This window comes from Meriones unguiculatus, chromosome 4, assembly GCF_030254825.1.
Source record: "Meriones unguiculatus strain TT.TT164.6M chromosome 4, Bangor_MerUng_6.1, whole genome shotgun sequence".
Taxonomy (NCBI): Eukaryota; Metazoa; Chordata; class Mammalia; order Rodentia; family Muridae; genus Meriones; species Meriones unguiculatus.
The window spans coordinates 62,172,647-62,187,974 of record NC_083352.1 but is presented as its reverse complement, the minus strand read 5'-3'; positions in this window follow the sequence as shown (position 1 = coordinate 62,187,974).

Below are 15,328 nucleotides of genomic sequence, written 5' to 3'. Positions count from 1 at the left end.
GCCAAAGGCACAGCCACACAATGAAAAGAAAGAGCCTGTTTTTTAAATCACTGCTTGCACAGATACCACACGCACACATATGTACACACCATGATGAAAGTAAACAGGGTTCGTTCTAGCCCTCGTAAGTTGATGTTGAAAACTGAAGTGGAAGGGAAGGCAGTGCATATTTTAATGTGTGTGTTGAGTGTGGATACATGGATGTGAGTTTGTCAGTGTTTGTGGGTATGTGTGTCAGTTACTTTTCCGTTGCTGTGATCAAACACCACGACCTCAGTGACTTCTGAAAGAGTTTATTTGGACTTAGGGTTGCAGAGGGTTAAAGTCCTTGATAGAGGGGCAACATGGAAGCAGGTGGTAGGCATGGTGTCTGGAGAAGCACTCTGGGAGCTCACAGTTTGAACCACAAGTACAGAGCAAAGGGACCGAAATGGCACTCAAATCCTATCCCCAGTGACAGACTTCCTTCAGCAAGATGGCACCTCCTGACCGGCTCCAGTCAGCACCACCCACCGGGAACTAGGTGCGTGTCTCACTCAGGCCACCGCAGTACTTGCGTGTAGATGTAGATGAGAATGCGCGTGGGAACGGGAATGGGTGCAGCCATGGTGTGTGGATGTTTATGTGTGGATGTATATGCTCATGCATGCTTGCCAGTATGTGTGTGTTAATGAGTATTTGTGTAGATTTGGATAGTTGGAGATACATACATGTGACGATCTGTATGTGTATATATTCATGTGGATATTCATGTGTGTCAGCGTGGGTGCATACATGTGTTCATGGAGGTATATTATGTATGTAGAAGTATACACACATAGGACTGTGGGCATAGATGTGTGATTTTATGTGTGTATATGCACATGGATGTATATGTGTGTTAGGCCATTTTAAGGATGCTCTGAAGAGTACAGTAGCTTACAACAGATCCTTCCTCTCAGCCTCACAGGCAGTGAGGGTACAAGAGACTTGCTTGGTCCGGATCACTGTGAGCTTGTGCATAGGGAGCTGGACTCATTAGTGTCAGGGGTTTTGTCAAAGTCTTCTGATAACAGAGCCCATGGGCAGCCTGACTTCTGGTTCCTAGCCCACTCTGTCTGAGTGCAGAGATGCTGCTGGCTGTGTGTGAGAAAGCTAGCTGGGAGCCAGTGAGCTAGTAAGCAGTTTTTCTTGTGTTTCCTGCTCCTGTCCCTGCCTTGAGTTCCTGCCCTAACTTTCCTCAGTGATGGAATAGCAGCTGGAAGTAGAAGCTGAAATAAAGCCTTTCCTTCCCAAGTTGCTTTTAGTTGTGGTGTTTGTCACGGCAATGGAGAACAAACTGATACAGGTGGCGAGCAGAACAGAAAGATGGGGAAAATGGGGATATGGGACAGAAGAGGAAGTTGAAGCCAGTTGAGAAACAAGAATTCAAACATAATCAACATCTGCTTAAGACCCGGCTCCCTTCCCCTTCTGCAAACCTGCACTTTTCTAGACTCCACCAGAAACCCCCTTTCCTGGAAAAGGACATGCTCAAACTCCCCTGTGCAACCCTGTGGCTCCTAGTTTCATCAGGTGATAGTTGATCCCAGAAATCCTGGGAATCACTTTATGCAAACTCTCAATCAAGAGAATCAAAGATAAAGGAAGGCAGGGTCACTTAGGAAGCCACCAAACAATGACATTTCAAAAGCTTCCGAAACCCCGTGTACTGTCATCACTAAGATCCTTACAGTGTGACTCTTCTTTGAGAACCAATACCCATGCTTGTGTCGATCTCATTTATTCTTTCCCCCAGCACCTCTCTTTCTATAAGCTGCTGTGCTTCCTGGTCTATGGTAAAATGCAGTCAATAAACTTGAAATGAGCTTCACACTGGTTCATCTTGGCATTTTTTTTCACAGCCAAGACAAGGCACACTCTTGTTTAAGTGGGACCTCTAAAGAGGACTTCCTGAGGATTCACACTGAGGACTTGGTTACCCTGACCAAGAGGCCTTAATTATGCATATCTCTTGCATTTTATTTAAATCTAAACCTCACAGTAATAAGCTAAAAGCCAGAGGTCATTGACCCCTTTATTTGTTGTTCCCAGTGTGACCACATTTGAATAAATCTTGTTCTCCTTTTCAAATTGTTACTTTTTTCTTCCCTCAGTGTATCAGGATGAGAGGCCCAGCCTTTCTTGTTGGGGCTGCCAGGGTTCAGGGTTGTACCCTCTGGTAACCACACAAGCTAGCTGATAGAGGGTAAGGTCAGAATTTAGGACTATCCAAAATTTGTGTTTGGTACTTGTAAGGAGAATGCCAGCTTCTGTGAAAGGGGAGAGTCTTAGGAAGTGGGAAGAGCTGAGGGCCTGGAGGGGAGCTGGGGACATTAGCCTACTCGTGGGTCCCCAAAGCCTTCATTTTGATTACTGCTTCTCTTGCTGGGTCACACCATTCTAAGACCTTCCCAGGGGAGGCACAGGGAACCTATGTCACAGAAGCCTTGAAAGAGGGTGTGTTCTCTGAAGTGGCTAAACTGGCAGCAGGCGCTGTTCCTAAGGGCCAGCTGCCTGCTATTGACTCACAGACGTACACAAACGAACACAGCTTTCCTGCCCACAGGCTGGAAGTATCTAGTTCCTTTTGTGTGGATTCCTTTTGAATTTCCAAACACTAGCCACTACAAGAGGCTCCCAAATTAAGCTGGTATTTGCTGAGGTGAGAGGCAGGGGGCCTGAGCTCCAGGATTCCATCCTCAGAGTTAGCAGTCTGGGTAAGAAGGCACAAATATGAGTAATTATAACACCTCCCGCCCCTCAACCCCCCACTGCGCAGACAGGGTGGGGGAGGGAAGTTCAGGAACAGAATGGAGGAGGGGAGCTGGCTCTAGCCCCAGCACCTTTCCATTTCATTACATGGCTTCAGGGCCCTGGTCAACCTTCATTTCTATAAGCTTCATTGTGAGTGGAGGAGGGTTCGGGTGGATGGAGGATGAGGAATGTGTACAGGAAGGAGAATCAGGGCTGGTCATTTCAAGAGAAAAAAGAAAGCACTCTGGTAGAGGCTTTACATTTTATAGTGAGGTACAAGAAACTGCCTAGAAATGTGGTGTGTGAACACAGCCCGTAGCTCTCCAAGGCACGGGGACCAGGCAGCCCCACCCTCATCTTCCTCTTCAATGAAATAAGCAGAGCACTTCCTTACTCAGGGATCTGTTTTCCCCCAGGCTACCAAATGTACTGCAAACTCACCAGGTGTCTCTTGTCTGTGGCAACTCTCTGAACTTTGCCCTAGCTGTGGTCTCTTCATCTTAACCAATCCCATCCAAAATGACCATATTGACAAATATGGCCAAACTGACCCGATTAGGGATTGGGACATTATGAGCATATCTTGTGGGAACATACACAGAGTCCAAACCTCAACTAGGATCAACACGGAGGCAGCCTGGTGGTACTCACCTTCAATCATAGCCCTTGAGAGGACTGCCAGGGAAGCCTGGGCTACAGAGTGAGCCTGCTTTTGAGAACGATGAGCAGTGTAAAAGAGAGCAGGTTTGCTGTGGCCCCGTGAGTGTCCAGATGGAGACAGACTGTAAAGAGGGGAGCTGCTAGACAGGGGAGGGTCCCTGGGGATGCCGAGCCAGCGGGCATTAACTTCTAGGGGTTGTTTAAACCCGCCCTCCTGTTAGGAAGGGGGAGGGTAACTCACTCAAAGCAACTTGATTTTCCCCAGAACAAGGCTGGGTCCCCAGAGTGGGGCACTGGGGCCAGACCCCTTTGAAGTGCAAATTCAGGTCCCCAGTGCAACTCGCCCCCGGAATAATCAGTGCTTCGCATCTGCCGCCCCGCTAGGTCCTCGCCGGAAGTGTGCCCTGCCAGCTGCTCTGTTCTCTTAGTGCCCCACTGGCTAAAGTCAGGTGGTTGGAAGTATCTCGGCCCCAGGCAGAGCTGGGTAATCAGCACTTAGCAGGGAAAGGGAATTATAAAACAGAGTGTGCTAGTGTGCTCAGCGGCAGCTGCGGGCCTATTTTTGCATCTGCTTAGAAACCTGCTGTCCCGGCGGCGGTCCCTGCTCCTGTGCTTGGGCTTTGGTGGGGGAGCGTGGCCCTTTGTTTAATTGTAGCCTTCTGACAAGAGCCCCGGGGCATCTGGGCAGGTCGCTGAAAGGGGTGGGGAGTGGGGGGGGGGGCAGATAGGATTCGATCCGAGTGCCTTGGTGATGAGGCAGTGCAGGCTCATTGCATCATCTCGGTCCCAGCGAGCTGCTCCAGCTCACCTCAAATCCCAGAATTATCATTATCATCATCGCTATTGTTGCTGTTATTATCTTTTAAAATGAAATGCCCCATACCGGAGGGCTTTGTTCCAAAAGCTTGGAAACTCATAGGCTTGGGTCCAGTTACCCATTTTTTCATCGATAAAATCGAATAATCATCTGCTCCTGCTGAATAGTTTACCCTAAAAAGCACTCAGTATCCATACATGAATATCCACATATATGTGATTATCTATCTATATTATTCTCTCTCTACAGGATGATCTCATCATCTGGTAGCAGGTTAGCTCTAGTTCCTGGCTACAGTGAATAGAGAACCAAGAAACACGGGGTGCCAACATCCCTGTGGTGGGGTACACAGTTCTCTGGGCGGATGCCTGGCAGTGAAATCACTGTGTCACACTGTGGTTCTGTTTTAAGTATTTTGAGAACTCTCCAAACGGTTTTCCACAATGTCTCTATTTATTTGCACCCCCACCAGTGAGTAACAATTCCTTTGTCTCCACATTCCTCCCCAACATTTGTTGTCATATTTGCTGATGATAGCCTCTATGTCTGAGGTGAGGTGGTATTTCAAAGTAGTTTTAATTTGCCTAAAGATACGAAACATTTCTTAAAATAGTTATTTCAAAAATAATTGGCTATTTGGATATTGAAAATTTGAAACATATGTAAAATGGAATATCATTCAGGTCCAAAACCCAAAAACAAACAAACAAAAACTGGCAAACCAAAACAAATGGACTTAGAATGTGTAATACTGACTGAGGTTATAGAGTTGCAGAAAGAAAAGAGCATGTGAAATCCAGTCGATATTTGTGACTATGCAGGTACAGAATAACACAAAGAAAGAGAACAGAATATCTATAGCAAAATATGCATTCCCTAAGCATAGAACATATTCCCTAAATGTAAGGAGGAAGACCTGGGCGCAGCTGATGGACACAGCTGTAAAAGAGGATGGAAAGCTAGTTATTTATTTTTTTAGTTCTTATTTTGTGGTGGGTTCACGTTCTTGTGTTTTGACTCTGGCTGTACAAAGGTGTGTGAAAATGTTTTTAACTGTTTAATCTGCAGTCCCACAGCTCCCATTCCAAAGGCCTATTCTAAGTGTTCACTGCCTTGCACAGACTGTGGTCTGGTTAATTTTTATATGGGATGTTTTTATTTAATTGCAAGTTTTCTTAAACAAGGTTTGTGAAATTAAGAAATAAACAGTAATACTGAATACCCCCACTGGCATCCACGCACCTCTGGGAAGGCAACACTGACCCCTGGCAACCATTTGGGCTGTCACTGAGGAAAAAGGCATCAGCTGTACAGTACTTATTTGTGATGTCACTCTCCACGGTCACCCATGGTTCGAAAGTGTTAAACAGGACCTGGAAGGCTGAGGCAAGAGGGTATAAAATTCAAGGTCTCCCTGAGCTATACAGCAAGTTCGGGGCAGCCTGGAAAACTTAACAAGTGATACCAGACCAAAGGGCTGGGATGGACTTCAGCTAGCCTGTGTGAGGCTTCCGGTTCAATTTCTAGAAACATCCCCACCCCCGCCGCGCACACTCCCTTTGGGTAGCATAAGAGAATCTGACCCCGTCTCTCTCCCACCGGGAGTTAGTGGTCTGGCGTCCCCACACTGTGCACTGGTCACAGGAGTCTTCTTAGTGCTGCTGAGTTGTTCAATTGATGGCCACAGTTCCAAAGTACTTACATTCAAAGTACCAGAGCAGTAATTCCCTGGGCGGCGGTGGCACACACCGTTAGTCCGGAGGCAGAGGTAGGTGAATCTCTGCGAGTTGAGGACAGTGTGGTCTACAGAGGGAGTTCCAGGGGCCACACAGAAAAACCCTGTCTCAAAAACAAATAAGCAAGCAAACAAAAACAATGAATAGTAATGCCAGCAACTGGGATAGGCTGCTGAGAGCCATAAAGTGGACAGGCTCCTTGAGAAAATAAAAGGTGCTATCTCAGTCTCAGGCATCCTTTGTGTCTTGGAATGCATTCTGGGAATAGTCATGCTTCATATCTGCTTGTCTTCCACTTGGGGAAAGGTGCGAGGCCAGCCATTGGGCTATATCGTATGGTGGGAAGGATAAAAGGCCTTCTTAGAGGACTCTTTCACACGATGTGGAGGGGAAGGTAGCTGAGGCTTCACCTTTGGGCATGCAGAAAGAGCACTCTGGGACTGCTATTCAGATTTAACTCTCTGTGTGCAGCTTCCTCACCGGGATAACTCATGGCTGCTCCCAGCACTGCCCTGGGAATTACGCCCAGTGGTTTCAGTAAGCCTTTATATCACTGCCAGGCTCATAGGAAGTAAAGAGTCCAGCCACTGCTCTCAAGCCCTAGGGGAGGAAAGCCTGGTGAGATCTTTGGTGTGGAACAGTTGAGACTACAAAAACAAACAGGTGGTGGAGAGAGTAGGGAAGCAAGAGAAAGGAAACTGTAGGCTCCGGGACTGCAGGAGGACTACCCGAGGCCCTCTGCTGGCCAAAGAAGTCAACTGCTCTTCTGCATGCTTTCTTGACACCTTGTGGTGAAACTTGGAAATGCAGGAAGTGTTACAGTTTTTTTTTTTTTTTTTTTTTTTTTTAAAGAATTGTACTCTTACAATGGGGTTGAAATACTGACACACCTGAGAAATTACTGGCTTCTGGGAAGGGTAAGTCAGTTCTCCAGAGAAGGCTAGCTTGTGAGGCTACCGTGGTCCCACATCCACGCACACACAGCAGCACGAAGTGGACTCACTTTAAATTGGGAAGGAAAAGTGTGAGAGCAGAGGAAGTATTGGAAAGGAGGGAATTGGGGGTGGGTTTGATCAAAACATAACATATGAATGTACGCATATTTCAAATATTTAAAAATACTGGCACCCCTAAGTCACCAGCATACACAACTAGACTGAGTGTCCTCAAGCATGTTGACTCAGACTTTCAAGGGCTTCAAGCTGCGACCACAGCACTGGTACTGCAACTGTTACGGAGCCTCTTCTCCCTGGACAGGGCCAGGCCAACAACAGAGCAGTCTCCAGCAATGACAGGAGCAAGAAAGACAGAGAAGAATGTCTTGAGATAAGCACATCTATCTATCCCTTTCTAAGAGTTCATGAACCAAGTAGTACTGCAGAGATGCTATGACATCAGTCCCTCTCTAGAAATTAGGAATCAATCCTTACTCCCTCCACTGCTGAGAATATTCCCAACTTCAGGACCAATGTGGTGATATGTTATCTAGACATTCTCTGTGACCAAACTTTGAAGTACTAGCGACTTGGAGTCGGTCTGAACATACTACCAGAGCTTAGGAGAATGGCTCCTCTCTCGGGCATGCCCAGCGGATACCGCGGTGTGATCCAGGGCTACTGTGCTATGGTCTTTTCTAGGAAAGGGGTCCCTTTCTCAGAGGAGACACTGCAATAGCGCTCACAAAGAAAGGCTTCCCACGGCTGTGAGTGGCTCCTTGTGCTGTTCTGGGTCATGACCTTCACATCCTACAAAACCACGGTCCGTGGGAACAATCTGGGAGTGTGAGCTTCATCAAGTTATTATCATCTGGTTTCAGTTCCAGCATTAATGAAATAGAAACTCTTGTCAACCACAAAGACACAGTGGCTGAGAGGCACCTTGGAGCACAGGGTCTTCTGGGGTGCAGAGGTCTTGTCTGACCCGGTTTTTAGATTACACCTTCCAAGTTAATCTTACCTGCCTTAGATTTCTTTAACTACCGGAAAATGTGTGCCTGATCCTTGCTAGGGGTGTTTTTCAGGGGGAGGAAGGAAGAGTACCAGCCTTTGTCACACATGTGGGGACTGAGTTCTCAATAGCGATGAATCCATTTCATCATTGTGAAGAAAAAGGCAAAGCTGAATGAAATAAAATGTCTATTGCTCATAGTAACGGAGGCTGAGATTAAACATTTGTCATGGTGGGTAAGAAAGTGGAATGACACCCTCCTGGATGTCTTGCAGTCCAACCTATAGAATGGGCATTGTCTGATTGATGTAAGCAGAATCAACAGTGAAAATCTGTCTACATTTTCATTAAGACTGAAACCGCCTTAGACTCAGAGCCTACAACTTTCTGCACGAGGCTCTCACAATCTGGGAGCTTGTACCCACAGCAGGGACACAAAATGACAGAAGTTATTAAGAGTTAATTTGCCACTAAATCTAGGTCAGTTACTTAACCTCCCAGAGTGTCATGCAGAGGACAGTGATGCTTACCCTGCCCTCCCTCAGGGTGGTTAAGAACAGAAATATGTCCTGGATTGAGGTGAATTTAGGGGACAGTGTTGAGAACACTAATGCTCTCACAATCTCCCAAGCGTTTGTACAGAAAAACCCTGTCCATTTTTACATAAGACCAGAGAACAAAGTGCATGCCAAAGAACCCAAATCTCCCAAATGGTAAGGTCACTTATTCTATGTATTTTGTAGGATTCACATAAAGGGAAGATTAGGTCCCTTCATCCAGGAGGCATGGAGATGAGGGGGAGGGAGGACTATATCAGGTCTATTCTGAGAGTGTTTTTCTAGAGCTGAGAACTTCCTTCTATCTAGGCTGTGGTGGAGAGGGCCCTCACCACCACACAACAGTCATGAGTAGAAGCCTGGAGTTGTCTAGTGATGACCCGGCTTCAGATTAATGCTGTTGTTGCTGCATGGCGTCTCAACATGGCTCCCTCTCAAGCCAGGTCTGATAATGTACTAGGGACAGGAACAAGATGGTAAGAGATGTCTTACTGGTTTCCAAAGAAGGAATACTGGACTGAAGGTCTGACTTGGACTAAAGTCCTGGGACTGAAAACTCACGTGGGCTCCAGCTTCCTCCAACCCAACTGGAAACACCTGAATAAGCACTTGGACCTTTGCACATGCTTCAATCTCCCAGAAGCACAGCGGGGAGCCTGTGGTGACTGTGACTACTGGCGCTGGCCTGGAATTCGGAGAGCGGCCTTCCTCTGCCTCCCAGAGCGCTGGGATGACAGGCACGCCCCACCGCGCCTGGCCGCTGCCGCCACACTTCTAGATTTCCTTGAAATGGAAATTTCCTTCCCCGGACCCTTTGGTTTTTCAAATAGGGTTTCTCTGTGTAGCCCTGGCTGTCCTAGGACTTGCTTGTAGGCCAGGCTGGCTTCTTACTGGGAGGGCTCCTGTCACTACCTCTCCAGTGCTGTGATTGAAGGTGTGGGCTACCACACCCAGCCTAAAATTGAAGTTTTCTTAAACAACATTCAGTTTCAAAATTTGAGGGAGTAATCCTAGCTGTTGAGAGGAAGGAAACCCAAGGACAGGATTATAAATTGTCATGCATTTAGAAAGAACTTTTAAAATTATTTTGTGTATGCGTGCTTTTTCGCCTTTGTGCACGTCTACACACCACATGCATGCCCACCGTCCAAGGAGCTGAGAAAGGGCCATCAAGTCTTCCGGGAACTTAAGTTCCAGATGCTGTGAGCCACCATGTGGGTGAGCAGCCAGTGGCCTTAACCACTGAGCATCTCTCCAGCTCCACAGTCACACAGTTTTAAAAAGCAATCAGACATAAAGAATTTTCCATATTCTCTGTACTATACTTTCAAAACTCTTAAAAAAAAGATTTATTATTATTTTTATACAGTATTCTGTCTTCATTTGTACTTGCAGGTGAAAAGAGGGCACCAGATCTCATTAGAGATAGTTGTGAGCCACCGTGTGGTTGCTGGGAACTTAACTCAGGACCTTAGGAAGAACAGCCAGTGCTCTTAACCTCTAAGCCATCTCTCCAGAGCCACTTTTAAAACTCTTAAGTAAATATTCCGGAATAAAATATTTGTTCATAAACAAATTTATTACAGAATAAACAAAAATTTGAAAAAATGCCAAATGTTTAACATAAGAGAAAATATGGAATATTTATGGGATAGTATAATAATAGTATAATGTAGTCATTAAACTATTAGAATGCTTATTAGTTGCAGTTTCCTGTGCAATTAAGTAAAAATCCAGAATGCAAAGGTTAGTATCTTTAGTTTCAACTGTATTACAACACTTGGGAAGTGTCACAGTAAATAAAAGTCTTGTTTTTTTGTTTGTGTGTGTGTTTTTTTAAAGATTTATTTATTTATTATGTATACAATGTTCTCCCTGTATGCCAGATACCAGATCTCATTATAGATGGTTGGAAGCTACATGTGGGTGCTGGGAATTTAACTCAGGACCTTTGGAAGAACAGTTAGTGCTCTTAACCTCTGAGCCATCTCTCCAGCCTGTTTTTTTTTGTTTTGTTTGTTTTTTGTTTTGTTTTGTTTTGTTTTGTTTGACATTAAGTATATCTTTAAGAACCTAGACAAAGTTCTAGAAGTTACTTGTTTCCAAAACATACCAGATTCTTTGGCATTAAAACAGCAAGCAACTGTTATTCATATCACCAGCAGAACCTTTAGGAAATGGTTTGGAAGTTCTTCAAAATATTAAACATATACTTCCCATGTGACTCAGCAATCTTGGGGAGTCCCAGCAGAGCCATCACATGACACCTAGGCAATCAGGGTCTCCTCTTGGGCCTCTGAGTTTCATTAATAAAAGATTTAAGAATAGACACAAATGGAAGCTTGAAGACAAGAAAGGGACTCAAAAGTTTGAAGAAAACCCCACAGGGTAGGCAAGCAGCTGCCTGGAAGAGGAGGATGAAGAAAGAGTTTGGGGGCCAGCCACCTGGCAGCTGGGTAAGCTTTAGAAAGAATAAGGAAGCCCAGTGCACGATGGGGATTGTAAAGCATTCTTAGACTCTACCCGGTGTCGAGAGGAAAAGACAACGGTTAAGAAAGGATAGTTCTCTGGGAAGATGAACCTCTGATGGCTCTCAGGATTGCACTGGGTAGGGAATTCTAGGAAGAAGTATACTCAGAGAAACCTGTCTTCCTAGGGGACTTCCTAATCAGGTCCCTGGCCTGCCACACTAGATTAATCCTTAAGGGAAAGAGGTAGATCCTGTTTGTTTATGTTAGATATAATATATGCACAAGGCAAATGAAACACAGTCACATAAAAGCACACCTATGCAAACCTTATTCTTGGTGATCCTAAAGTGTAAATACCCCAAATGTCCACTAATCAGGGAATAGATATATGCCACATAATTTATCTTTGTGATGAATATTATTCAGAAACAAACAAATGAAGTGAATCTTAGTGAAATAGCGCAGACACAAAAAACAACATACTATGGGCTGGAGAGATGGTTCAGAGGTTAAGCTGTTCTTCCAAAGGTCCTGAATTCAATTCCCTGCAACCACATGGCGGCTCATAAACATCTATAATGAGATCTGGTGCCTTCTTCTGGCCTGGAGGAATAAATGCAGGCAGAATACTGTATATATAATAAATAAATAAATCTTTAAAAAATATTATGATTTCAAAACAGAATAGGCAAATCCACACAGGAAGGTCAGTGGCAGTCGCCTGGGACACCAATGTTGGGGGGAAACAGGAAACGAGTTCTAGGTTGGTACAGCACTGTATGGGAGTATGGACAGCCTGTACTCCAAGCCCGCCAGTAAATACGCACACCTGCACCTTAACTAAATGACTACATGGCTTAAAGCATGTATTCCACGGTTCAGAACCCATAGCAAAATGCATGGGTAACTCTGGTGTATGTCCACACGGACTTCCCAGGGAAGTACCTGTTCTGGAGGTTTGTAGAAAGGCCAAATAAGGGTGTGTGTAAATGAGGGCCATCTGCAAGCATGTCCTCTGCATCCAAATGCTACGCCTGGTCCAAGCTTCCTCCTGCAGCAGAGATGAACGAGCTGAGTGAGCTCAGACTGGCCACTGCTAGCCTGAACCCCTTATCTTTATTTAGCAAAGGGGACCTAATGGGGGACTGCTGGCAAGAGTCTCCCATCAGCTACCTCAACTCCGCTGCAGGAGCTGCACCTCATGCCTCGTCCCTTTGGGTCCAGACTTGCTTTTCTCATGATATGCCCACCCTCCCATCGGATCTGTCACTTCATCAAATGCCTAAGATAGGGTAGGGCCTGGAAGCACAGAGACTCCACACTGAAGAATAGTGTTTGCTGAACTACTGAGACTTGCATGAACCAGAAAGGGAGGCAGAGAAGTAGACCCCTAAGGGGAGGCATTCTAGGGTCCTGGAGGAGGGTAAAGCTCTGGAGTCAATATTCAGCACTACAGTAGTGCTGCTAGGGAAATATTTCCTTGTTTTCTCCTACTCCCCTTTCTTCTATGGGGCTTTACGCCTCCTACCTGCTACGAAAACAGGTGCTCTGAACTGTGCTCAGCTCAGTTGTTTATGAAATAAAAAACAAGAGCCTTTCTTTTGCTGCTGCTTTGAGGTTGAACCCAGTCTCATGAATACTAACTAGGTAAGTATGCATGACCTGTTTCCTTAGCCACAAGAACTCTTACACTGATGTGCATTTTGGTTAGATGGGCTGTTGCCTAATTATGCTACTGTCTGAACCACAGGACCCTGATATCTAAAGTACATGCATTTCTCAGTAGCCCTGGCTCTCCTAGAACTAGCTATGCAGACCAGGCTGGCTGCCTCTCAAGTTCTGAGATTGAAGCCATTCACCACACTGGGGATTTTCTCTCCATGGATATGGCTCCTGTTGTATCACATATGTAGTCTGTGGGAGGAGTGAACTACAGAAATGAATGCTGCTGGCTTTACTTTAACAAGACAGAAGGCAATCTGATTGCTAAGCTATTCTGTGAGACTGAGTGCAGTTTTTGGAGTTACAGAATTCTTTGTGCTTACCTGCACAAAGCATGTGCTTGAGCATGCCATTAATGAAATTAGTCTAACGCCAGGGCTATACCTGAGTGCTGCAAAAGAGTAGGCCCTGGGAAAAGCACAAGAGAACCAGGGAACAGAATGTCTTAGCTCAAAGCACAGTCGTTTCCAGTCACTTCAACTTGGATCAGAGTCCTGGCCTCGTGGGCTTGGTCCCAGTGTCATGGTCAGCATTTGTGCCCCTTCTGGCCAGCCACATGGGGGAGGCCTGGATTCTCAGGGCTGAGCCTCTGCATCCCACTTGCCTTCCAGAGAATGCATAAACAGAAAATAACAACCTACTAACATCTCTATGGAAGGAAAGAGCTGGAGTCCAAACTCTGCTCAGTGGTGGGAGAGGCAAAAGCCTCTTAAAACCATGAACTGAGGGACTGTCTGCAGGCAGGAGTGTGTCACAGCACACGGATGCTCCGAGGTGCACTCTTACTGCTCCTTTGCCACTTTGTGAGTCTGGAGCTTGAGCTTCCCATCCTGCCTGGCTTTTAAAGTTAAAAAAGAGTTGCTGTGTTTTTTGTTTTTTTTTTTAAATCATATAAAATATGTTCCTTAGAGCCTTCGTCTGATGTTGATGTGGAACTTCACAGAAGGGACCATCTGGTCCCGTGAGCCACTGACTGCCCAGCCAAAGACAGTCCAAGCTGGGCCTGGCCACTCCAGGGCTCAATGTGTGGCTTGTGCTGCTCTGTGGAAGTGAATATAGCTGTGGGCAAGGATATGCAGTCCGAGGTTCTTGTCTGTACACCCCGAAACATTCACCTCACAAGCAAACTGTGTGAACCCCTATGCTGGTGACTCTAGGCTATCGGTGATTTTGGTTCACACTCACACCGCTTCAGAAGTAAAGATCCCAGGTTCTGGAGCGCTGGGAACCCATAGGATGTGAGGGGATGCTGGAGGGAGACACAGGAAGGACACGATTAAGGTTCAAGGCTAGCCTCCAGCAGTTGCTCTGCCGTTCCCTATGTGACAGTGAGTGCCAATGAACAAATCTGGTGATAGGGAACAAGGCCATTTCTACTTGAACTCCAACGGATTGCTCTATTTTTAAAATGCTCTGGCAGTCGGGAGATGGTCCTTTGGAAAGAGAGGTGAGACATGTATGTTACTTACTATGGCTCGCTGAGCTCAGGGGCAGGCATGTTTCTACCCAGGATGGCGACCTTCAGACTCCTAGACCAGATGGCCCAGTCTTGCTCACCCTGGCCTCAGACCTTAGGGGCAGCTAGTCAGATGTTTGCTTTTTCCAAAACAGGAAGTATGGGTGACTGATCAGGAGAACTCGACAATTCCTAGTGAGGATACAGAGCTGTGAGGAGACTGGAAGAGATTTCTCATTGTTACTAAACTGAGTCTTGAGGGTACTTGCTGCCATGGAAGAGGCACTACTGGCTCTCTGAGCATGAGGCAGGTGTTCAGCCCTGAACTGCAAAAAATGGCTTGGCATAAAACCACTTTGGCTATAGAATGGAATGCCATTTTTATTTTAAAGAAATAAAAAAGAAAAATAACAGCAAAGACCATTTCCTTATACTTATATTCCTACATATTAAACAAAAAATCCTTCAAGCGTCTGTTTTTGTTTTTTTTTTTAAGACAGTATAGCCCAGTACATTAGACTTAAACACAGGCATTTGAATATGACTGCGGATCCCTGATTCTCCTGCCTGCCAGGACTTCAGGCATGATCTACGAGACCCACCTGCTATACTGTTCTTGACGTCATCTTCTTATTGGATCTTAGTGCACTGAACTGCGCTCAGTCCAGCCACAGAAGACTTCAAGAGCAGACTACCCTGAGGGCCTGACATGTCAGTCCACCCACCCTCACAGGAAAGAAGACGGTGAGGTGCTGAGGACACTAATCTACAGATGGTCCTTCATGCTCACAAAAATCTCCCCAGAACAAGTTTGATGATATCTGTCACTTAAATTTGTCCTTTTATAGAAGGATCCCTTAGCAAATGTTTTCACTAAAAAATAACAGATTAGCAAGAGTGGTACTTAACTAACCAGCCCCAACTCCTACAGAAGAATTGGTCTGTTTTTTTTTTTTAAAGATTTATTTATTTGTGTATTTTATGTATATGAGTGTTTTGTCTTCACACACACCAGAACACAGAATCAGATCCATTTAGGTGGTTGTGAGCCACTATGTGACTGCTGTGAATTGAACTCAGGAGCTCTGGAAGATCAGCCAAGTGCTCCTAACAGCTGAGCCATCTCTCCATCGTTGAGCCAATTTGTCTTGATAAAGGTCTGTTAATAAATGCAGCCTGAATGCTGC